At 37.1% G+C, this 27190-nt stretch overlaps 1 pseudogene; it reads left to right on the top strand.

Moving 5' to 3' along the window:
- The window catches only part of LOC122831333, a 256610-nt pseudogene that overhangs the window by 169903 nt on the left and 59517 nt on the right, over nt 1–27190 (top strand).

The following is a 27190-nucleotide window of genomic DNA, read 5'->3' as shown; positions in this document are numbered from 1 at the left end:
CAACAATGTCTTTCTCTGAAATGTATGTGATTGCTTGATCACCTGTTTTGAAGAGGTGAGGCTCTCACGGCATACAGTGTGTATTCTGCAAGCTGCACAAACTCTGTACACGCCTTCTGCAGACACTTAAGACTTTATTGTCGAGTGTTCCGTTTGTATGCATTTCTCAAGAAAAATTCCCAATTTTCTCACAATCTGAATAGATATATTAACAGGTTTGATTAACTAATTGGTCACCTATTAGTAGAAGTTGCAGGAGGAGGAAGCTGTGAAAAACTGTCTGGCAGCTCAGTGCATCAAAAAGCACTTTCAAACTTAAACAGTAACTGGTCTCACTCTCTCAGTGATGACTGAACGTTGTGAACCACATGAACGTTATCTTCCAAAGAGAAAATGACAACATCTCCTCCATCTCACCCATTGTGAGCATGACTTTGGCCAGCCTGAAAGACTTAATAAATGGGCCTGGTAAGGCAGAGAAAAAAAGAAATCTACAAGGCCTTTCAAGACACCAAGTTCTGTGGCATCACACTCACTCATGGAGTTCTGCAGACATGTTCATCATTATGTATGGAGTACATTGCGAAGGTGTCTAAATCAATCAAATAATGCTTCCCTTCTGAGCATCTGAGTGTCATCTCAGATCTAGACACCAAACTAAATGCATTTTGCAATTCAGGAGCTGACAGCTCATTGAACAACTTTAGACAGGTGGCTTTGGAGCGTGTCTGTTGCCACTATGGCTCCAAACCATTGCAACCTAGCCACTGCTGCAGGATTTTAATACTTAAACAAGTTTTTGTGTTAGCCTATATTGTTACTGCTGTTAATAAAGAGAGTTTATTTTCTATTTTATTCCATTCTATTCAATATTAAGAGATATCCATGAGAATTTTTCTGTCCAGTTTTTTTTTTTTTTACTTCTTCTATTGCAGAGACAAATTTCTGTCACCACAATAGAAGACATATATCTCACATCAACCATCAATCTTCTGGAAAATATAAAATACATGTTCAGCTTAAATGTTAAATAAAATGCATGAAAATAAATATAATGGAATGTTTGTTTATTATCATCAAAAAGCAGGTAAATAGATCACAACAGATTTTTTTTTAAGTCAAAATAACAGGCAACAAAAAATTCTCACTTCTGTACTTGCCTGGCCTCTGTATTTTTCTTGGAGTCGCATCACTTATTTGGCCATTTACCTGCAGTTTAACAACCTTCTGAGACATCAGACTCATTAATTGCCAGTTTCACTAACAGCTTGTAGTTTTCTGGGATTGTAGCCTGATTGCTGTCTTTCAGAAGAAAAAAAAGAAGTAATAAATACCCATACTACTGAAAACCAATTTTCTTATCCTCCACTCAGAATGTGTAATTACATCTACTTTTTTTCTACGGTTTAAAGGCTAGAGGGAGTGCTCTGGTCTATGCTCTGACCTCTAAAATTGGAAAATAGAAGCTTTTGTTAAAGTTTTGATGGAGAGATGTTGATTAGATTTGAGAAATACAGCCTGTATTTCCTCCAGCAGTTGAAGAAAGCAATTTTGTGCTGTTTGCTTCCTTGGAAATGGTTGAGAAAACAATATGAAAATGATTTCTTTTTTTTACAAGTATATTTGTTGCTTGCAGGCAAATGGCTGAATGAAAGCTATGTTAAATTCTTTGTTTTTTATGTACTAAGATGTTTTTTTTTCTCTGGCATATCTGCATTTGTTCCTCCTGTCTTCTCTGACAAAGCACATAGAGTGATGTAAGGTTTGGGGTTGTAAACTGAGGCTGGGTAAGAGATCATATAGAGTATGCTGACATATCTCAGTTTCAAAGGGATGAAAAACAAAAACACATGTCCAGATTCTGACTTTTAAGTGACCAGATTGTATGGAAGAATCCTACTTTCAGAATCCAAGAGCAAATATTCAATATAAGAGCAGGATTTATGTCAATAAACTCTCAAAATACTGCTTTCACTCTTTTAAAGCTTCTGCTTGCTCACAACTATGATTCATTTTGTCACAAACCTTTGTTCCTGCACTGTGACTGAAGGACTTTATAACAGATATTATCTAGCATGAGTGTAATACTTGGTCTTGGAGAGAGGACACTTAAATACATATGGAATCTTGCTTTTAAGTTGGAAATGTGTGCTCTTAGATTAGAAATGTAAGATTAGTTCATGCCAAAGACCCAGTTGGTAACCTGTTAAAATAATTGATTTCAGTGGATCATATGTGCAAAATCACAGTCGCATCAGGATAAGCTGCCCTTACAACTAAGTTTGTAAAACACTGCAATATTATACTTGATGCACTTAATTTAAATTTCATTTCTATCCTTTTTGGTATGTAGGGGCAAATCCCAAAAATGAAAGGAGTGATGAGAGGAAGATGAAGCTAATTTAAAAAAGTGTAAATCTCTTTTTATTTTATTTTTATTTGACTTTTAAATGATTGTTGTGAGATCAGGTTCCGAAATGCTGATGTGTAAGGTTGAATAAACAGCCTTTGTTTTTTTTGGTAAAAAAGCAGGCATGCAGTTTGTTGATTTGCCTGATTATTTAGTTCAGTTATTCATAAACATATTTAAAATGTTTGTGTTCATCAAACTCTTCCTCCTATATATAAATAATCTTTCCTTTTGCTTCCTTCATAGGTCTTTGTTTTTAATTTGCGTCTCATCTTCTAAATACTAAATACACACAGAAGATGATATAGATTTATTTTAGTAATTTAACTAAGAGAGAAAACACATTTTGAGGAAGTAGTTCCTGTTAGGATGTAAACTGTTTAATGTATTGAAAGAATTATGTCAATGTTTTTAAATGGGATACGAAAAATGCTTTTAATAAGATAAGGAAAAAAAAATCTAAATTTTTTCACTCACTTAACACATAATCGAATAAACTTCAAAACACGTTAAAGTGTCTGCATCTTTTTGAAATTTAGGAGAGGAAAGTTGAATGACATTCAGTGCTTGAAAAACCCTCTGAACCTTATTATGGGGACCTTCTACTGGCTAAATGGAAACATAAAGATGTAAATGAACAGCATTAAACTTCACAAAAGACTGAATGTCTATGGGCCACAGAAACATCAACATAAAATCTTAAGATGTGTTTTGGCAAATAATTCATGCTCTCCACAACTAGACAAGCGGCATTCTATCCCTAACAGAGTTTTGTATTTATACGCCATAAACAAAAACCAAAAAAACATAAAGGCAAGTTGTAGAATCCCAACAGCAAGACAGTCACAAGCCCTCATTGGTCTGTCTCCCTAACCCCAGCCTCATTTAACATCATCTCTCATTCTTGTAAGCCATGAACAGTCTTGCAGACGCCAGGCCTTTTTACACAAACATACACATTCTCAACTGCCTGCCGCAATCCTCCTCCTCCTGCTGAGCTCAGTCCTCATGGTCAGACTGTATCAGATCTCTTGCTGCAGGGCTTTAGGTGTTGCAGTAGTACACAGTGATACAGAATCTGGGCCAAGGCTCTAGGGAACTGTAATCTATACTGTATGTATCAAATCCATCATTGAATTTGTAGGTTATTGATCCAGAAAACGCGCTGAACCACAACCACAGAATGGAAGGGTAAAAGGCCAAATGTCTGGTGTGAGGGAACGAGTGTAAGGAAATAGGCTGTGGTTTGCTGTGTAAATAGCTTTTGGCTGTGTTAACTATGTGTCTGTGTGCATTTGGGTGCTCCTTCACAACTTCACTCGACATCCAGTATAGAAGACATGACGACTGCAAAGAAACTTTAGATTCTTTTTTCACAGCAGTGCCTTTTCTCTCTCTGGGAGTGGTTTTATTCAGCCAGATCTCTTTTTCTTCCTCAGCCTTCTTGCTTAATAACCACTAAATGAAACTCTTCAGATCCTTTCGGTCTTTTCCTTTCACTCTCTTTAACTTTGTGTCAGCCATACTTTTCTTATGTCTATCCTTTAGCAGTCAGTTTGAACATGAAAAAAGGAAATGAGATGTTAAATAAAAACCATGAAGGCAAATATGATTTAAGTATAAAAGTGCACTGCTAAAGTCTTTATACCCCTTGAACATTCCTGACGATTAAAGCGAGTTTACCAGCCTCACTTTTTTCTTCGTGAAAATATTGCATCTCACAAAGCCGTATTCAACCCATCAACTGAAAGTGAAAATAGTTTAGCTGAACTGTACCCAAACTGACAAGCCGAGCAGGGAGGTGAGAGGCTTATGGCAACTCTGGAGGATCTGAGAAGATCTGCAGCTCAGATGGGAGAATCTGTTTACAGTCCCATAAATTTGACCTTTATAAAAGAATGGCAAAAAGAAAGCCATTATTGATAGAAAGCTATAAAAGTCCTATTGAAAGTTTGCAACAACCCAGAAGACAGACGCAGCAAACTTGTGGAAAAAGGTGTCAGGGTCAGGTGAGCCAAAAGGGGAACGTTTTGGCATCCAAAATATAATATGTGACATCCTGAACATGCCATACCATCAATAAAACATTATGCTGAGGAATTTCTTTTGTCAGTATGGACATGTAATCTGGCCAGGGCTGGAAAGTAGGATGTTTAAACTAGTACAGGGCAATCCTGGAAGCAATCAGAAATCAGAGGGTCAAGGAAGGAAGCAACCCTAAACATACAACCTGAAGGACAGTGAAATGGTTTTAGATCAAAGCATAGCCAAGTCAAATAGTGTCTCAATTCATTTCATACCTAAATGCAAGATGTTCCTCAAAGAAAATTCATGGTCCTTTAGATTTACAAAAAACATAAATAAAATATTTAAGCATAAATCTGTGGTACAAAATAAATTTTCAATGCAAAAATCCACCAGTTAAAGTCATTTAATAACTAAATTTCCACAACTCAGGGAAGGAGACCCTTGATGAGCCAACAAACCTCACTTTAGTTTCAAAGAGGCCACGATGGGTCAGGGGAGCCTTGTGATTAACTTTCGATGAGTTTTCTCCTCACCCACTAAATGTGACTTGCAGACTCATCTTAATTAGGATAATGGCAGAATTCCTGCTAACTCTTTTGATATCACTTAATCCTTGCAAATTAAAGTGTCCAGCACAATTTAAAGTGAATAACTCTTAATTAAAACAATAATAACACTTATTCTGAGATGTAATCACAAAGCAGATTAAAAACAACACTCTAACTATCACAATTCTTTTCCACTTTATAGTGTTGTTATTGTGATTACTGGCATATTTACAGTAAACAAATACTTTGTGAAGATTTATCACTTTTGTATATGTTTACATGACTCAACATTTACTCTGGGCATCCACACACCAAATAAATTATGTTTACCTGGGGTCCATTCTTGTATCAAATTCTTGGCTGAGTTAAAGTTTAATGCAGAAATGGCAGACCAAGATTCTAATATTTTATGCTGACTCTTTGGATTTTTTGACAGTAGAGCGGTGAGGTAAAGTATATCGATGTTCAGCCAAACAAAACACAGAGTAAAGCTATTAAATTTTACATAGGACATGGCAGTCCATCCATTTTCAGGACACAGACATCGCTTCGTTTTCTTTAAGATGTACGCTCTGCCTCAGCAGTACTGAGCATATTGTACAAACAATGCTGCAGAGGTGTGGAAGTTTGTTTCATAATTACATTCAGAATATGATGAGTTCACAGAATATGTTTAATGTTTTTAAGAGGAAAGTGTTTTTCTCATTTTCACACATCTTGAGCATTTATTTGCTTGCCTGACGTGTTTCCTCAGAAGTTCTTGTTTTAATATAATTTCTTTTTCTGCTAAGAGAACCCTTTTTTGCCTCTGAGTAAAGAAAACAGCAATGTGTTCAAAAATCTCATTTAGATTTTGTTGTTGCTTTGAATTTAACAATCATTGCTGCAGCTTGTAATTCTGTGAACCTTCCAATTGTATTTGAACATGGAAAAAAAAATAAAACTAAAACCATAAAACGGTCTAATAATTGAACCAGCTCAAGTAGACTTGAAACATTGCTCTGAAAAGCAGGTATACAAATTTGACTGAAGAATAGCTTTAATCTAATTGTAACATATAATGTGTTTTTGTTTTTTTTTGTGGTTGCTTTGATGTGTTAATTGTGCTTTGTAGCTGAAGATAATTCAAAGTTTGAAAGAACCTAGTGTCTGGTTCATGCTTTGTATTAATTTTCTCATAGTTCTTTTTATTGCAAAACAAACAACAGCTAACATTGCTATCCTGAAATAACCTTAAAATAAATTAAAATGCATTGCAGTTACAAACAGTGCCAGCAATAAACATGAGACAATTAGGTGGATTAGAAGATAAAAATTTAATAAATTATTTAATGTATTAAAGGAAAAAGAAAAACAACAAAAATTAGATTTTTTTGCAATGTACTAGAGTTATTATTTATAATAATAGAGTGAAATAAAATAAAGTATTTATTTGTAGTTTAAATGTAGTTTTTGTGCTTGACTGCTTCTACACTGGGAGTATTTTTTTCTGTTAGAGCTGATGACCACCATCATCCTTTTTGTAATGTTTCTTGGAAGGGCTGAGTGATGAGCACCTCTTTATGATTGGCTTCAGTGAATCGTACTCCCCAGTGGACTCCTAACATGGTAGTAAACAGCCTTCCATCGCAAATTTGTTCCCCCTTCATAGTCTATCAGTGGTGGACAGCGGACCTGGCTCTGTGTAGTCTGTTGCTGAGGGCCGAGCTCGCTGCACAGCTCCACACTGCTCTGATTAGACTGCATACTCCCTGTGGTGCCTGTGATCAGTGGCCACACTCGTCTCTCTCTGTCCATCGCTGCTTCCGACCCTCGTTTCCCCCCCCCACCCCCAGTTCTCTCAGAGCTCCGTCACTCTCCCTTTGCTGCTCTTTTGCTCTCTCTTCCTCTCCTCTCTCATTCTATCGTTCCATCCATCTGTCCCGATCTCTCGGGAGGCCAGCCCAATTAACCTGTTTAAACAGCCATCTGAGCATCCCATCCATTCCAATGTGGATGTGTGAGAGGGAGCCAGTTCACTGAGCCAGGAGCCCGATGCCAGGCCTCCATCCGCAGCCTTCCCCAGCCACCACCTCCACCTCACCTCCTTGCCTTCATCAGCTTTCTCCTCCTCCCACATCATCCCCCTCATGCTCACAATGAGCCTGATTGTAACAGATATTAGGTTGATCCAGTGCCCATAAAAGTGTTTCCTTCTCTGTTTTGTAGGGCAGAGTGACATCTGATGCATTCAGTCCAGCGCTCTTTGAACAATCCGAACGACTGCCGCTATAAACAGTGCTGCCTCGGGAGATATGTCTTTTGCAACCACAATCTGCCCACAATCTCTTTTTCTTTCTTTCTTCGCCTTTAATGTTCTTTCTTTTCATCGCACTCTCTCTGATTGCCACCTCCGCATGCTCTCCGTCCTCTCAACTATTTCCCTTTCAGTCCATCCCCCCTCTTTCCTCTCACCTTCTTCTTCCTGTCACTCCTCAACTTTCCCTCTCTCGTGACTCTTTTCTTTTCTCACTTCCTTTTCAACACTTGTCAGCCACTTCCTTTCAGGCTGTCCAAAGAACATCGCAAGAAGGTCACATCTCCTCGTTCCTCTCCTCCTTGTCCTTCTCTTGTTGTGAGATCAGGAGCGCTTTAATTAGAGAGGTGGGGAAAAAAGATGAAGTTGGGCTTTAACTTAAAATATCATTCAAGCATCACGAAAACTGTTATTTTACAGTTTGGGAACAATCATGATGAAGAAATGTTAGACTTTATTCCCTTACTACGGCACCCTGTACTGGTAAAATATTCCACATTTCAGAGGGTGACTGTTCTCATTGACTAGACAATGGAGAAGTGCTTGGCTAGCTGTTTGGCACACTGGGGTGTCTGTCTTATTTGCCAGATCAATGCACACCCAGGGCACACTGCTTTAGACAACTTGTTAATGTGCAGCACTGCGCCGTTGGGCTTCATTGCTTTGTTGTTGGCCGATTTTTATAATCTCTCTTATAGCAGTATTGACCCAACTGAGTGAAAGAAGATCTATTGGAGGTTTCTGTGTAAGTGTTTGCGGGCGTGTGCGTGTATGTGTGTGTTGTTGGACGAGCAAAGTTGGCACTGTCTTTTTCTTTAATTGGTGCAGGAAGAAGACCCTCTGGGTACTCTTTGGCGCAGCCTGTCACTCCATTTGTGTGTGGGTATTGGTGCAGTTAGTTCAGCTTGTCACTGTTAAGACATGCAGGCAATCACCGAAAATAAATGCCTACGCACACAAACGAAGAGTGATTACACTTACCACCTACAGTTACATCTTGCTTTGGTTTTTATTGACTTATTGAGTTAGGCTTTTACAGATTTTTCTTGAAAGAGCTGCTTGTTTACAAATGTGTTGTGCTTGCCATTTCAGATAAAATGCAAAAAATAAAAAATAAAGTTTAATGCTGAACTTCATCATATTTATGTTTTGCAATACTTTTTTAAAACAGATAAATAAATTGAATTAAACATCTTCAAAGGAGTGATTCCATCTTTAGGTATCTTTTTGATTATTTTCTGGCTCACAAACAGCTTTCACGTCTCATTCATCCATCTCATTCCCTCTAGTAATTGGATAGCACAGTGTGTAAGCTTCAATATGTTTATGTTTATGTTATGATAGATAAACCAGTATAAACAATTTCAGGCTGGAATATGATAATGTGACTGTGCAGGATCCAATTTTCTAGAGAAACTTGTTTTGGTTTATTGCAATGAGTGTGAAGAGACAATATTTCATTTGAAAATTATGAATGTTATAATGTGTTGTAAAAAAGTATTGATACCTGTTATTTTCTATATTTTTTCACATTTTGACCACAAACTTTAATGTATTATATTAGTATTTTATAGAACAGTACAACACAAAGTAGAGGGTACTTGTCACAAGACTGCATAATTGTCCTGGGATTTTTATTCTTTCTGTTTTACAAATAAAACTACAAAATTTCACCATTTTACTTGTATACCATTGGAAAAAATCCACTTCAACCAGTTGCAGATCTCTGCTGGTATGAAACCTGAAGACAGTATGAATGTTGCTATTCTTAGAAGGTCTCTGAGGTATTTTATATAACTTTGGTAAAAAAATACCAGACAGGTCAGGGATATCGCTATAAAGAAGTTTAAAGCAGGGTTAGGTGATAAAATGCATTGCGAGTTTTGAACATCGCCTGGAGCACTTCAATCCATCATTCGAAATTGGTATGAGTATAACACAACTGCAAACACTCTAAGACATCTCTTTCACTTGTTCTGCCCCCAAACTCTGGAACTTTCTACTACGAAACATCCGCCAGATGGATTTCAAATCAAGACTCAAAACTCACCTGTTTGGGACTATATGCTCTGTATTTACATTAATTTTCACTGTATTTTGCTTCCATCTGTTGTAGTATATTGCATTTGTTTTCTTCTTCTTCTCATTATTATTATTATTATTATTATTATTATTATTATTATTATTATTATTATTATTATTATTATTATTATTATTATTATTATTATTGTTGTTGTTGTTGTTGTTGTTGTTGTTTGTTATTATAAAATCTAACTTCTGGGGCTACTTTCAAAAAGCTATCGCATATGTGATACATAACTAACATCTTCACCGGGTAGCAAAGGGATTTCCTGTCTTCAAAAGGAATGAGAAAACAGCTAAAAGGAATGGGAAGCATAACGGGAATGGTTAGGACAAAGTCATGTGTGTGACCCATTTGATGTTGAAACATTAATCCAATAGATAATTGATGGCAAGAACTGAATATTAATTTTTCATATTTTCTGTACGACCCTGCCAGACCCCGCATACAGTAAAATATTTGTGGGGTCTAACTGACCCCGTCTCTTCAGACTGCAGGAGAATTAAACACAAAAATGTATTTTTAATTTCAATTTTCTAGCCACTCTAATGCCACAAGGATTTTAGTTAATACATATATTTATTTATTTTTTTTTATTTATATTTGATTTGTGTTGTGATGTTTCAGGAAAAGATGAAGACTAAGGAATTCACATCTTAGTTTGACCTCTAAATTAGCTATTCCCTATGTGTGTAGACTCAGCCTGCAGGCCTCTAGCAGTCATAGCTGCAATAGTGCTGCACTGTTGGCTTTGTGCCTAGCTTAGAAAAAAGAAGAAACAGTAATTGGTGGACAGGGAGAGAAAGGGCAACATACTACTACAGGCCTGTTTTATATGTGTGTTTGTGTGTGATTTTACTTGTATTTTAGGGTTTTTTTAGTTAGTTTTTTTTTTTTTTTTGTATGCCTACCACAACTTAGGTATGCATCAACACTTTGAGATTGCATTTTTACTTCTCCCTATGGTTAATATATTCAGGCAGCCTTCCAAAACTCAATTTGTGTACGAACATGTTTGCCAAATGGTGTGTTTGTTTTTGTCAACTCTACCTTCCAAATCTAATCTTTGAAAATCTGCAAATATAATGAAAGGGGGAGAAATAAAATTGGATTTGACAAAAAGAAAAGCAAATGAGACAAACAGAAACTGGCAACTTAGAGGTTTGTTTGGGGTGAACCTGCTCAGCAATACAAGCAGAAACAGAATCCTATGAAAAAAAACAAAAGCTTTTGTGGTGCTTTTGTTAATGCAGTCTATCTCTTATGTCCTATCTAAACCCGTCTAGGAGAGCACACTTGTGTAGCACCTACTACAGTCGATAGAGGCTGTCAGGGAATGGATGTGCCATCTGACAGAGTTTAGAGTGGCTGCTTGGACATCTGGAGAGTTCTGACATGATCACAGTCTTCTTTAGTTCCAAATGTAACAAAAACACAGATTTACTCACAGTCACTTTCTGTAATTGGAACCTTGTTTCAGCTGTATAGAGGCGTAGGAGGGGAGAAAGAGAAGATATAGAGGTGAATTGTGTATTTCAGCCCAGGGTTCCTACAATATGTTGTCTAGACATCGTAATCCTCAAGAGAGGAGTAGAAGGTTGCACGTGCCACAAGTGAGAAGTAAATGAGAATGGAAGGTCACAATAGAACAAAACCTGTCTCCCTCTTACTCCTCCACTCTTAAACATTTTAGATTTCTATAGGAGATTAAGTACCTTGGTGATCGTATTGCTCCTTATAATTTTCATTGCATCCTGCAGAAATGATTTATCTTAAGAATGTAGTTTTATTCTTTTTTTAGATGAATAATCCTATAAATGCTTAAGTCTCCAACATATATTTTAACTCTATCTTATTTTTCTGAAGATGTTATATGACATTGATTGTGTTTCTCTTTCACATGTAAGATATAACCTCTGATCAAATAACAATAAGTGAGAAACGTTCTGCTGATTTATAATACTTATCAAAATCCGAATTCTATCTTTATTTTCTTTTTTTTTGCCAAAGTGACATCAAAAGGGTTACAAAATGACAGTTGACACTGTCAGCTGTACTAGATGACTTATTTTTGTATCTAAAAAACGGCAAAAGTTCAAAATGGAGTGGAAGCGTAAATGACCAGCAACTATCAAGGAACTTGTTGCTCCTTCCACATTTATTGGCATCTCTGGTAATCTTGACCATATCTACAGTCAAAGCAGTTATTTAAATTTTTAAACAACTGCAAAATTGGTGAACAAACCTGGATGAGAACCAAGCATCTTGTCACTAAGCAAAGTGAGAAAGTCAGTAAAGGGAATGGAAAAAAAAACTCTCAACCTCAGTTATGGATCATGAGTGTCATCATGGGGAGATCAATTGTTTATACAAAAAATTAAACGGTGAATACAATGACTCTTGCATACATCATTTGAATACGCCACATATAAATCATTTAGCTTGTCAATCAGTTCAACTGAAAATACACATTCACTGATTTTATTTATTTATTTAATTTTTGACAAAATTAGTTTCGAACCCTGACTTGAGCAATATGAAATATTCGTTTTCTGTTTATTTGGTTATTTTTCAGTTTATCTCAATGCAAATATCTGATGCTGAACAGGCCAAAACTGACATTCACCTTGACTTATCTTGGTGTCAACTGAAGAGAAAGAAGCAAAAAGAAAGAAAAGCATGATGCTGCCAATATCTTCTTTCACTTTGTGTAAGATGTTTTTTTTTTTATGTGATGCTGTTTTCGTGCCAAAGCTTATTATTGTTTGTCTGTTTTCTGACACTGTTAGGTATGCTGAGTGACCTGTGATGTTGTGGACCGGTTTCTTTTCTAAAGATCCTGAGAACTTTGCTAAACTCCATGGTGCCATAAGCCATCTGAAATACATTTTATGCAAAAATTTTGTCAGACTTTCCCACACAACTGAAAATGAGTCATCTCTGGGACTTTCACCAGGATAATTATTTGAAGTATTTTGCCAAATATTTGAGAAATAGTCCACCAGACACAAACTCCCCCTCCTCTTTCAGTTTCCAGACATAAATCCTGTTGAAATGCTGTGGGCTGAGCTAAAGAACAGAAAGCATGACAGGACCCAAACGTCTGGCTGATCTACAGAGACTGTGGAAATAGAAATCATCTTTGTATACTCTACTCTGGTCAATTGTTATAGATGTGCTTTTACCCATTGGTAAAAGGAGCCTTGTTAAAGGTTTTAATGAGTGGAGATGCCAATTAGAAAGCTACTATGGATCTAGCATAAAACAAAATATTGTGTAGTGTAGGTTCACTCATCTTTCACCCCCTCTCAAAAAATATTCGAATTATAAGTGTTATTCATTTTAAGACCTTTTGCACATCAGTTGTTATTTAATGTGGAGGTGGCTGATGGAAGCCAAGTTTTCTAAGACACATTTCCCAATCTATTTACAATAATACTGAGATAGCACAATCTGTATACGGTTTACCTCCCAGTGGGGATTAGGAATCACAGCCACACCCAAATGGTTAATATTCACAAATACTTGAGACCCACTTTAAAAACACCTGTACGTACTTAGTTTAATAGTTCAAAACACCAAATAGATCTTAATATACATTAATATGAACATTAGAAACTGTCTAAGTCCTTCCACAGATGCTATCAACAGTCTTCCTTAATTCTGCTCTTTGGGCCAATCAGGGCCAAGAAAAATAAGTAGCACTCCTTGATTGGCTGCTTTGCAAACGCCATCCAATAGCATTGCGGCTAGATATGTTTAGCTTCCAAAGTTGTTTTTCTTTTTTTTTTTTTTTTTTTTTTTCAAATATGTTAGATATGCTTTTCTAAAAAACATTGCAAAAAGGTGGATTTGCCACAGATAATTTTGAGTCATGTTCTACATTAAAAACGCAAATAGATTAATCTGTGAATACTGAACTGCACATACGTGGGGGTTCACCTATGTTATTTGTTTCTTCATGTAATTCCAACTAGCAACATACAGGAGAAATTTTTGAAATGGTTTGACTTAAAGGAAAGTTATAATGAAATATAATTTCATTATAAGCTGTCTGGTGTTTGTCTCTCACTGAGTATGTTTGTTTGTTGTTTTTCGGTTTTCGAGCATGGGGCAGGGGGCTTGCAGCAATTTCATCTGCATTCCAACCAGACAATATATGTGCCATTTTTATTTTACAACTGTCATTGCCTTGATGGTTTTCATATGAAACTCTTTTAAATCATTCTGTCCACAGTGAAGTTTGACGACTGCATGGGGAATGAGGCCGTGGTTTTCCAGAGCACCGACCCGGTCTTCAACGTCCGGACAGATGGATCCATCTTTGCCAAGGGACAGGGAGCCAACTTGGATGAGACAGTTCAGTTTAAAGTGACAGCGCGTGGCCCTCACACAAATGTCTGGGAGACTGTGGTTCAACTGACCCTGATTGACCTGTCGTCATCAGGGCAAAATAAAAATGAGGTGAGTTACACACAGAAATATCACGCTTCAAGTTTCAATTTTCATCTCAAAGGTCTCTTTTTCTATCACATTTCCTCCAGTGGCCTGGTGATACTAACAGCCCAGAATCAGGTCAAAACTCCTTGGGGATTTGAGAACTAGAGAGAGAGTGGGTGAGAGTAGCAGCAATGGCAGACGGTTAAAAGTGATAAAATCGCACTGCCACATGGGGGAGAGAATGTTTCCCTTAGCCATAAGCTGTTATTGGAAAACATCCGTGCACCTCAGGGGTTCTTGGCTCTTTCGTTTCTATTTAAAAGCTGTCAGAGGTCAGGCAAAGACTGAGCAGTCTGAGCTAAGCTGTCCCCATGAATACAGAAGCACACGGCCAAATCAGATAGTCGATACCAACACGAGCCTTAATCAGATTAAAGCAATGAAAACACAAATAATTAAGAGACTGTGTTCACTTACTAGGTGCAACATCTTCCCGGGATCAATAGGTTCTTCACCAGATCACTTCTAAATGAGACAAACGTGCAATATAAGTTATAATTATATAATACCTAAACCTCTCACACAGTTCCCTATCTTGCTGTTTATGTCGCATAAAAATCTTTTTTTACAAACAACATAGGATATTTATAGAATAATGTAGGATATACAAAGACTTAAAACCACCTCAAATTGTTTATAAAAATTATCATTTTCCTAGTAGTTGGAATACTACTACCAATTTGTAAAATTGATAATAGTATTCCACATGTAGCTAGAACTCCAAAGTGATCTGTGCTCATCATTTTTATTTTTTTTACTTTTAAAAATTAATTTTCTAGTACTGCAAGTCTTAAGGAATAATTAACACATTTTTAAATCACAAAACAAAGTTTGGTTTAAATGGAGCAAATGTCTGGGTTTTCATAAGTCTCACAAGAATTTTTCAGCGGCACTGAGATTTCTAGGCTGTGTATTTAAATCCCTTAAAAAGTAGAACACATAGAAGACACAGTTTTGTATCTGTTTCCTTGGTAGTTGTGAGAAAATTGAATCAGTGACACAAAATCAGCCCTTGAATCAAAGAGACAAATAGATAGTGGGACCTCAGCCAACAAACGATTTATTATTTTAAGTATGAATATGCTTTTTATGCGCTGAATAGCCTGGCCTTTACAGAAATTTGTAATTCAGGCAACTCAAATTATTCACCGCATGGTTAAGAGCCTTAGCGTTAAAGTATTAAAGGTCAAATGAGTGGCTATTTTGCTTTTTTTCCCAGTGAGTCCATGAATAGTACTTGAATAGACAGACGAATGACGGAGGAGCAAGACGTGTGGTCAGGAGTCCCAGGTATGCTACAAGTTGTAAGCGGCATGTATTCAGGAGGAGAACGCAGGGCACTGAAACAAAACGTGATGTTTCATTATGGAAATGCCGCTTTGTGGTACGCTCTGTTGAATAATAACTTCCAGATGTCTCGGTAGCCAGGGGCTGGCTGATATCAAAGCATGCAGGGTTTTGGGGAGGCAGTGCTGTGGAGGGGAAGAGCTGGGACCATCGCCAGCTGGCTAAGGCTGACGGCACCAGGGCTGTGGGTCCGCATCCATTTCACACTCACTGATTTCTGTTCACATAGCATTGGTGTGCCTAAGTGAGTGTGTGTTTGGTATGGATGTGAGGATGTTATTTTATTGTGGGAGATTATGCTGGATCAAGTATGAATTATGCTAATTTTGCATTTAATTTTTAATGCTGTGTATGTTCCGTGTGTGTTTGTCCTTTTGTTTTGGGTATAAAATGTCTTATATTTGCGAGCCTATGGGTTTGAGCTTTGCGAGGCTGCATGCCAAAGCATATGCTCTCTATCTGTGCTGGATTAAATGGAAATAACACAACCTTTAAATCACTAAATCCAAAAAATCTGCTGTTAGAAATTCTGATCTAATTCCAGCCTATCTGTGCTGTTTGTCAACCATCTCTGATAATGGTAAGTGCACAAACACCATTCCTTAACTTATACCCCCCTTAGTTATAACACACTTCAGCACTCTTTTTTTCTTTCTTCCAAAGTGTGAATTAGACTCTGAGGAGCAAGGTTTTATTAAACTTGCTCCATGATAGGGGAGAAAAGCTCAATTAAGTTTTTCCATACCATACCATTTTTATGGCGCTGCTCTTTTTTCTGGCTTTGTCTCCTTTCCTCTGTCTTTTTTCTTCAGTTTTCCCCTGGGAACTCACTAGTACCTGTTAGCATGTGCAGATAAAAAGCAGTCAACCCCACAAAGCTTTTATCTGCCTTACAAAGAAAAAGATTCCATTTGTCCAAACCTAGATCACATCTGTCACATCCCACTTTACTGACAAATCACATTTGTGCACATAGGCGTGCTGCACTGGCAGAGGCCAGTCTGACAAATGTGGAGTTAATGTAAAGGTTCATTTGCATGTTCCAGTGAACCCTTCACACAGTACAGCAAACACTGAATATAAAAACATGTTTGGAAGGCCAAATTGCCTGTCCTGCTAACTGGTAACATTGTACACAGATAGAAGAAAGAGTCAGCATTTGTGTGGGCCGTCAGCATGCTGCTCAGGAGTGTAATTAAGAGTGTAGTGTTTTTCAAGGACTTTGCCTCCCCTAGTGGCAAAAATAAGAGATAAACCTAGGTATGTGAACTTCAAAATAGAAAACAGTCCTATTTTGTTTATTTATCATAATCAGATGTTTCAGACTATGAAACAATTTTAATACAGGGCAATGATAATTGAATTAAATGAGAAAATTTCAAATAATTTTCAAATGAGGATTTTGTTCATGAAAAGAAAAAATGCATTTAAACCAAGCTGATCTTGTGGATATGTAATTATAAACATAGTAGATACTTGTGTCACATTTGGTAGACAATCATCAACATTAGTAATTATAAACTCTTCATCACATAACCTTTTTAATTCAACTGTATTGGATGGGTTTCCTGTCATTACTGGTATCCTAAGTCTCATTTTTGAGTTCAAAGTCATGCAATTCTTAGTATATACCTGTAAATCTTGACTTAAAAACTGGTCATTTGAATTTTTTTTCTTTTTTTTAATAAGTCAAGCATTTTTGTTCCCCAGAAAAACAGCAAGTGGGTGTGATCTTTAAAAAATAAATTAAAATAGAGTAAAATTAGAAAATGAGCAAAGTGATCCATAGTAAATAAAGCAATAAAAATAAAAATTATTTCTATGTTAATGAACTGCAACAGTACAACCCAGTTTTTACAAAGTTATAAGAGAAAATTAGATTTAGAGCACAGAGACTTGCCTTATACACATTGGAACCTGTGACTTTTCAGGATCCATGACTAAAATAGCGACCACCAAAAAACCCCTCAGTTTTTAAGCTAACAATCAGCATCATTGATATTAATGCTGCTGGTTTTTAATACCATTGTGGGCCACAGAAATATGTTGTAATATATTTGACATTGACATATAAAGAGCAATCATAGTGGAGAATCTAACAAACTCTCTTTTAACTGAAGTCCAATGCCAGCCTAGAGTTCCCTCACCAACCACATCCCTTTTTTTATGAAACAATCTTTCCCTTTTCTCTGTCACTTAAAGTGTCATGGAAAACGCAGAACAAGATGTTTAAAGCCGCAGGTTTGGATGATCAAAGCAAACATGACACCTTACCCCAGAATCCCCCCACCATCTACGGCCCACACCATTACCCACCCACACAAACCCATGCATGCATAAACCGTAAGTCAGGTTAGTTGACACATTTTCTGTAAAACAGCCTTAAAAGCTTTTCTTTTTCTTCTTCTTCTTGAGTGTTCATCTAATGAAACCAACCTTGAAAGCATTGTTTCCGCTGGCAAACACAACCCAACCCCCTAAGGAACCTTGACCAGGCAAGAACAAACAGATAGTCAAAGAAAAAAAAAAACTTTTTTATAGACTGCACGGTACAGGACCTTCAACTTTCAATATGTGCCAAGAGCCATTGTTGCCTTACACTGTAGTCTGCTCCCGTGGTGTATTTTCTCAGTATTTTCAAATGTCAGCTGTTGTGGTGGATCTGTAAGCCGATGCATTCTTCACAGATAATGTAAAATGAAATGTAGAATATCTATTAACCCCACCAATCTTATCATATAATACAGTGTTACACATAGTGTATTGATATATAAACATATATTAAATTAATCTATTTTCTTCGTGTCCAACTTCACACAATTTCTCTTGTACATTGGTACAAACACCATCCTGTCCACACAAACATTCATACACTCAGAAATTCCACCCCAACAGTTCCCTAAAACATTCCAACAGTTCCCTAAAACATTCCAACAGTTCCCTAAAACATTCCAGCAGTTCCCTAAAACATTCCCTCAGTTCCACCTAAACCATTCCTTGAGAGTGGTTTCTAGTCACTGATTTTTGTATTTGTGTTTGTTTTTTTGTTTTTTTCAAACCCAAATACTTGCTACCATGACTCCCCAATTGTTTTATAATATTCTAGATTTTTTAAAAATATATATTATTTGGATTACATTTCATTTCTGGATTTGTGATTTTATGCTGACTGGGAGTAGATTCAAGCAAAGAATTAGTGAAGACTACACAGTTTAAATATGTTTAGTAAAGTCAAAACACTGCTGGACAAACATTACATAAAACTTGAAACTTTGCTGGACATCATTTTTAATGATGTCCAGTTATTGCTAAGAAGAACCTGTTAGTACCTCGCAACTTGAAGGACAGACAAAGAAGAACAATAAGACTGCAAAGGAGAGCAGGGACATGCCAACCTTTGGCAATGTTATTCATTGTTAATTTTCTTACATGGTTTTAGAGGCTTAAAAACCCTGGGATATGTTGGTAGATTTTTTTGTAGAACAATGATCCAGACAGATTGTTATCAATATATTAAGCACATTTAGTACATTATGCACACAGGAGCAAAGAGAAGAGTCTTTAGGTAATGAAAGCCATTAACCATGATGCTGAACTGAGGTTTTGTGTAATATATAAGATTTGGAGCAATATGTTTAGTTATTTGCAGTTGGTGCTTTACATAGCACAGGAATTCACAAATAAAGCTTTCTTCCTCTACTCTGCATTTCTTTATTCACGTATTACGAGTCTAATGGATGACATCTTTATTCCTTCTTTGGTGCCTGTTGAAAGTAATTTCACATAAGGACACTAAATCTAGGTGGCATTAGCTTTATTGCTTGATATTTGATGTAGATTGTTCTGACACAAGAATGAGTTAATACTCATAAAGAGGTTGAAAATAGGCTCTCTTTTTGTTCCTTTTCTGATCATCTCTCAAAAAGACAGTTTTGTGGTGGACCTGAACATATGTGAGGACAGGAGCACAATAAATGATTGAAGCTGTGACTCAGCTGACTGTCTGCTAAAAGAGGCTTTAAATCCAACATCAGACATGCTCTCTGTTAATAGGCTTTTTATATCCAACATAAATGACAAAGCCTGAAGTTTATGATCTTGTTCACACCCATATACACAGACAAAACAAGTAATACCAGCTCCGTTCTGCCCAGATCTGATGCCTACTGATGCTTTTTTTCTTGTCACATTTCTGTCGGCACTTAAAAGTTTCTTTTTCTTTTTTTTAATTCTCAGAATACATTCTGTTATAGCTATTATAGCCATTGAGCAATTAGTTTAAAGAACATGCTTGTTATACATTGTAAACTTCGGCTCCATAGCAACACCATGTGTAGGTGATGATATGACACTGAATAGTTCACAATTATGGCCTTAGGCAGGAGGTATAGAGAGCTATTGAAATACCTTTTTTTTTTATTCCCATTTCAAAGACTTCTCAGAACAACAAGGCTATTGTAAGAGGTTGGACTGCACTTTTTAAACATAAAAGAGCAGCTTATTGAGAGTTTACGCTCAGATCAATCTTAGCTTAGAAATTCTGTGTTATTACATGTTGTTATTTTTTTATATTTTTCCTACTATTCACACAAGGGTTCAATTACTAATACAACTTCACTTTACTACTACATTACTTTATATTTCCTTTTTCCATAACTAATTATTTCCTCAGAAAAAAATATATTTTGTGTGTGTGTTTGTACAGAAATAACCATTTGCATAGACATAATATGCTGTGTGATGTTACAGCATTGTAATAATATTATAAATATTGAAGTAATAATTTGTATTTTGTGAGGAAAAAATATGTTAGAAGTTGGTTTGTGTTGGTACTGCTGTGAAAACAGGTCTGATCCTCCATGGTGCCATTTTTATCAAATCTGGGGCGAATCTTCAGTTTGGTGGCCCATATTAACCCCTGGCAGTCAAAACAGCTTGACATCCCACAATCAGCCAGGGGCTGTTTGTGGCTCACAGCTGTATGTGTGTGCCCGTGTGTGCTGCTGTAATAACAGAAACGAGCCCTCACTAAGTCTAATGAGTAAAGCTTTATGAAAACGTTACTCTCTCTGTCATCCGAATTTCTGCCTTGAGACTGAAACAACTTTAATATATTATTGGTTGCTGTTATAATCATCAGCACATACAAGCTTATGTTTAAAGCCTTGCCTTTTCTTTTCTTAAAGGTCACAGAGGAAGCAGGGAACATCAGTGAGCAAGACAAGAGGAAGGACGCGTCGCAGGCACCAACTCCTGTCATCATGTTCCCAGGATCCCACGTCAACAGCACCAGGGGTCTCCGAAGGCAGAAGAGAGACTGGGTGATCCCACCAATCAACGTGGCAGAAAATTCTCGTGGACCATTCCCTCAGATGCTCGTCAGCGTAAGTGACAGGTTTGATTGGCTGCAGCGGTGATTTGCTCAGAATTTACAGCTGGGATTTCTCGAGGGCGCTTCACAGCCACCACTGATTGGGGACGTGCGTAATGAAGGGTGATAAAGCACAGAAATGCATTAGCATAACTAGTTTGCTCTCCACATCCTTGAAGATGATTGTGTTGTGCTCCCCTGATGTAATTAGAGCTACAGTATCTTAAGGTATTTAAAAAGCCCTGGCTGACCCTGAGAAGTTTTCCCTTCAGACACACAGTGCTCCTAAGCAGTTAAACCCCACTCGCAAAAAGAGGCCCATTGGGTTTACAGTTAGCTAAATATTATTAATTTCCATTTAGCATTATCAAAGTGTTTTATTGTTCAGTTTCACTTTTTGATGTTCAGTTATTTTTTATGAATGCAGTCTAAAAGCACAATTTGTCACAGAATAACTGTGGGGATTTTTTTTCTCCTGTCTTGTTAACAGACAAAACTAAATATTCATCCCCTTTTTCCCATGAAACAATGCTTTGCAGTTTAAATCTAAAGTTATAACATAAAACGGGATTCGTTTGACTTTATAAGTAAATTACACATACACACATTGAGATGCAATACTAACAACTGAGTCATTTTATTCCTTGAAAAAAATACTGAGTAAGGCTGTAATTTGAAAACAGCATGCAGGATGCTGGAGATCAAACACATACATCTATCGAAGGACAAAAATCATGAATAAATGTATGTTTGTGCAAATGTTTTGTTGTGCAAAGGCTTGCCTCACAAAGAGCCTAAAATTCATAACCAAAGAATGACAGCTCTGTCTCTCTCATCGCCAAGCTGTAAACGTAAAGCTTGTGGCACTCTCTTCAATTTATCCAAAAGTGTTCCAAGGGACTGTTGCCTCATTCCCGGGTCTGTCTTTCCATCTTTTTTTTATCTGGAATATCTAGCCATCAGCTTTTCCCTGTTGTTTACAAAACTCCCTCAGCTTATCTCTGCTGGGTTTAAATTGTGCGAAGGAAGCATTTTTTTTTGCTTGTTTCACTTCTTTGTTTTTCATCCAGGTTTTATCCTGTCCCCAGAGAAAGTAAAAACTAGAGCTGCTTGAAGAGAATTTTCTTTTTTATCTAACTTTTTTTTCCTATTGAGATATAAAACATTGAGTCTAAAGGGGAGTTTTTGAATTGGATTGCTTCTACAGCTGGAGTTTGTCCCATCAGCCTGGTACCGTCTCTCTCACATTTCCATCTGAACTTTCTAAGCCCTTTAACAGTACTATAACAGCAATAAACTAATAGGATAGTTATGCCGCTTCAGAACCAGTCAGAACCAGAGAGTAACAGAGGTGATAGTGCAGAAAGAAAAAGCAAGGGCATCAGAGAAACATTTGGAAGTACAGTGCGCAGCCAAACACAATCCATTTTGTGCAGTAAATAGGTCCGTCAGGGGCTAGTGGATTGCTAAGAGTTGAGCGTTCAGAGCAGAAGAGAAGTGATGCGTGCTGATGCCTTTGTTCAGCTCTGAGGCTCTCATCTTTTCCTTTAATGATGACTGCAGGGCAGGTATGGGCATACAGAGAGCTACAGATCTGAACAAACAAATGCAGGTCTGAGGCATAGGGATGATTTTGCCAACTTTTTGTTTCTGTGTTTAGTCTGGTTTAGTAACTTTTATTGTCCTTTTAGGACTATGTGCAGGCTTTTCCGTTCAGTCTAAACTGAACATAAAACCTTATATGCCTTATATGCTTATACTTAGCAGCCAAGCGGATAGTAAGCATTTAAAATTATTTGCATTAATTGATTTTAACAGGTGCTTGGAAGTTAATTATATCATATGAATAATTTTGTTCCCAGTCAGAAGTTTGTTTTGACAGCTGCCTTCCCACAAATTCCGGCAAGGACATAAATTCACAAAAGACGTGTTAACGGTTTATTTAAAGCAACACCAGAGACTGCAGCAGGTTTTGGGCTTTCCCTCAGGATGTTCCATGTAACACTAGCACTGTAAAAAAAATCTCCATCTGAGCCCATGACTCTGCTGTACCAGAACACCCACAAAAGACTCCACCCGAGGCCACAAAACTATGTCAGGCAAAAGATAGGGTACCAAGTACAAGACTAATTTTTTTATGACTTTGATGGTAGCCATGACACACAAAAATAATTTTTAAAAAAGCAGGCATTGTAATACATTATGCTGATCTTCTTGTGAGACAGCCTGCTTTGTCTAATTTACATTTTTAACATTAGGCCCAACATGGGGTCCAGTTGAATTCTGAGCATTTTCAATTTTGTGGACTTTAAATTTGAATTTTTTTTTTATATTTCACCATTTTAGATACAACGACTCTAACATATCTTCAATAAAAGATATATTTTAAAAATAATTGAATTTGAGGAGAAAAATTATGCTTGCATAGAAGCAAAATAAAATAGGACCTCTCCAGATCATCAGTGCACAGGATTTAGATTAGGTAGAAAAAGGCTTCTTTACCTGGAGGAGTTGCTATGTTGTTCACGGTTGTTATTAGATAACAACAGAGTAAGACAAACTTTAAAATACTATGTATCAAGCATGCACTGGCCAACACTCCTCTTTTTGTTTTGCCTATGACCACAGACAATGTGTGAACCCTCAGTTGTAGCTTAATGATTCTTATGATCCAACTAAACTTAAATTATGAACTGTAAATTAAAGTCTATCTGGTCAAACCAACACAATCTCAAAATGTGATAAACTAATTAAATATTCAGCACTATGAGTTAAAAAGAAATATTGTGTTGTGTATGTTCTGTGTTACTAAGTGCTTTGCTTCTTCTGTTAAAATTAAAATGTTTTATCTGGAAATGTTTAACTCTTCAAAACTCTTCAGTTTTATCTGTTGTACCGTAATTGTTTTGTTTTTTCTCTGAACCAAATCAAAGGGATAACAGACATGATCCTTACTGCATTTCCATTTACCATAAAACTGTGCAAATTGGAATTCTGAAAATAAGTTAGCTTAATGGGAACATGCCAATTTTGGAAAAAAACAAATCTTTTTGATGTAAAGTTGTTTGGATTTTTTGCGCTAGGAGGATATGGTTTGTCAGTCGTATCTAAATTTGTACATTTTGCAAAAAAAATTGTATGGAAAACCTGAGATAAAATAATCTTCAGAAAATGTCTTCAAACTACCATCAGTGCTAACTGCCAGCTTCACTGCTTTTTTTATCCTCATACAACACACATTTGATGATACCAAAGAAGACAAAACTTTAACTTTTTTTAAGATTACTATACCTTTATATTAATTTACATGATAGCAACGTTTCAAAGAAGGGTTTTTAGCGTGTATTTCTCTAAATGTGGCATCAGTCAGTGTGCTGCGTCCCCTAATGGTCTGCGAAGTCAGTACCCTACTTAATGAGCTGTTCTGCCGTCCAACACAAACCTGAGTGACGTACAGTCAGGGACCTTCATCATCGGCATCCCACCACTTTTCTCGCTGCCCTCACCAAGTTGCCATCAGCTGGACAGGTGGGGTGACAGCAGCCCTCGCCTGCATCTCTGTGGGTCTGCAGCACTGTCACTTTGATCAGACTTACACAATATTGGGCATGTGTCAGGATGGAGGCCCCTCTGACTGGCCTGTGAGCTAGCAGCTCGACATGGCTTGAGGGAAATGCTGTCCAGGCAGTACTGTGCTCCTATCGGCCTCTAAAACAGGAACTGCACATCACAGCTCCAAGAGATATTTCTGATTGCGTTTTATTAATAGTGGGGCAGGGAGATAAAAAAATGGCTCAACAGCCTCACGCTTTCCAACTTTAAATCAAGATGTTTTGTTCGTGTTGTAACAAGGAGGCTCCATGTTAGACCTAATCAGCCTTGAGTATGTCAGACGTGAGGTTATATAGAGTCGTTCTGTCTTTGCAAATAAAAGACAGCAGTACTTATGTTCTGTTTTTTTTGTTGTTTTTTTTTTAAACTAATGGGTAAGTAAGCTGTGTAACATACAAGAGAAAGAGATCCAGAAAGGTAACCGTCAAACAAAGATTGAGCAGTATAATTTTCTAAAGTAAACAGGTGTTCTCTGTTTTTCACTTTCTTCTGCAGCCAAACACCCATCAATAACATGTAAGGGAGATTGATTTTTCTCTTTTTCTTTTTTTTTTTTCCAGAGGCTTTTTGAAAACCTAAATTGATCCACACACTTCTCCTACAGCACCAAGGCATTGATTTCTTTTGCACAAGTAAATAAAGACTCACTGTAACCACCACCAGTTTACCCACGCCATAACGTCCCCCATTTAAACAGTTCTAAAAAAAACAGAGAAATGAAAACAATTAATCGATGGAAGCAAAGGCTGTACTATTTGCTGACAGTTGTTGAGAAGTTGTTTTGATTGATCAGAGGTCAGAGTTGATTTCAGGGCAGGGCATGTTGTGAAATGTTCTTCCCATTCTTAGTTCTCACATTCTTAGTTGATTTTGTCAATTTTCTGCCCCAGAAAGCTTAGGAATGTATCGTCTTTACATAGATATCATTTTCTGAGGGATTTTTAAACAGTTTGTAATGCTTCAACTAAACTGATAATTTAATAGGTGGACAATATTTTTCATTTTGAAAGGGTTTTTTGTAGAAGTATTATAGAAATTTTTTTTAAGAATTATTAGACATTCACTGATCATTAAAAGATTGTTCTTAGATCACAAAGTATTGCCCACTGCATTTCGTCAGGTAGTTTCCAGTTTTGGGCTAAGATCAAATTTGTGTGACACACTCGACCTTTGGTTGTTTCTGTGGTTTGTCAATTTTTTCTATCACTTTTCGTCTCAGAGACAAGTAGTCGCATTTAACCCATACCTAATAAGTTTACATGTGATAAGTTATGCATTAAATATTTCTAAAATGTCTTCTGAGTACAACTATAGGGAAAAAAAAAATCCTTTAAGAACAGCTTTTGACTCTGGTATCGGAGAGAGAAGTTTTGACTTTCCAACTTGCTGTCACATGTCAGGACTGGTAGGTGGCAGATTCTTTTCTCTGGTAGATTAGATGAAAAATACTGTTTGATGTCCTTCAGTTTTTCAGCAAATCGTCTGTGCTGGTCATATGTTCTCAGCATTTCTTTTCTTGGTACTAGCTTAGTCTGCATATTAAATACCAACATTTGTTGTTGATTCTGTGTGTGTGTGTGTGTGTGTGCGCGTGTGTGTTTGGGTGCATATGTTTGTGTTTAACTCACTTGCCGCAACACCTGTGCTCCATTTTCTGCGTCTCTCTCCACAGAGCATGTAGAGAGAACTGTTTTTCGAACAGAATGAGAGAACTCACCCCCCTCCATTGAGGCGTCTGCCTTCTCTGCGGACATTTACCAGTGATTAATGACTGCTCCGCTTCACTGACAGACACAACACCAACAAAAACAGCAGACAGACAGACAGACAAAAAGAATCTGAGAAAAATGGAGGAACTAAAAGCAACACACAGTAGAAAACAGTTGGCACTGATTGCATTGGAGAATGTGAGGGAGGACAAAGATGAGTGGGTATAATTGAGAATAATAAACGCATAAAGAAAAAGAGACAGAGGAAAAAAGCGAGAGAGAAAACGTATGACGATGACCAGAATCAGAGGCATGTCTGTGTTTGTGTTTAGGTCTGATAGACTTCCTGGAGAGCAGCCGTTCAATATTTCCCCTTCTTGTGTTTAATGAAGCCCTCTGGCATCTGCCACCCTAACCCTCAGCCAACACCAGCACTGCGCTTCTCTAGTCTGCAGCCATATCACTATCCTCCTGCCGAGGCATATGCTCTCAAATGCAGGTGCTCAGTCACACATATACATGAGTTTATGAGAGAGAATAAGTGTCCTACACAAAGAGCAAACAAAAGGTTTTATGAAGAGCATGTGGCACATTGTTGTCTTTTTAAATGCTAATTGTTTGGGGTTCAAAATGGTCTCATTCTGCTTCATCCTTGAACAAAAGAAAAATACTCTTCTTTTCTTCCCAAAAAGTCCATCAGAGAGACTACAGGATGGAAAAATGCAAGAATGCAAGTATTTAAGGATCACAACTCAATCCACAGCCTGGTCACATTAGTGGCCACATGAAACACTTTTTCATGGGGAAAAAAAACTCATTTTCTGGGCTAAATAAACTCCTTCTGGGAAATCATTCAAATGTGAGGCTACAGTATTTCCAAGAAATACATAAAACCCATGTGCACTGTTGCATGTGTATTCAAGCACATTTTGTCTGAGTGTTATGTTCTGTTCTGTTTCTTTTGATCTTCTTCTGAACCCCTAAAAAGTCCTTTTCTTGGCAGGTTTGGTACGTCTAAGTACACGCACACAAACACTGCATGAATTCAATCAAGCAGGTCAACGGGAGGGAAAAAAACAATAATCTTTATTTAGGTAAGGGTAGACCTACTGCAGAGTAATAAGTGGGAGGAAAAAGGAAAGAGAAGTCAGTCCAGGCGAAAGCAGAAACAACCATGTCAGCATTTCACTCGCTCTGTTTTACTGACTAAGATCTTGGCTTGTTTTTAAATCTTGGCCTTTTGCTTTCATTTCACCTCTTGAGGAATTCAGACTAGGCTTTCTTTC

This window comes from Gambusia affinis, linkage group LG01, assembly GCF_019740435.1.
Source record: "Gambusia affinis linkage group LG01, SWU_Gaff_1.0, whole genome shotgun sequence".
Classification (NCBI taxonomy): Eukaryota; Metazoa; Chordata; class Actinopteri; order Cyprinodontiformes; family Poeciliidae; genus Gambusia; species Gambusia affinis.
Note: the sequence above shows the minus strand (reverse complement) of the source record. Positions and strands in the feature narration are given on the sequence as shown.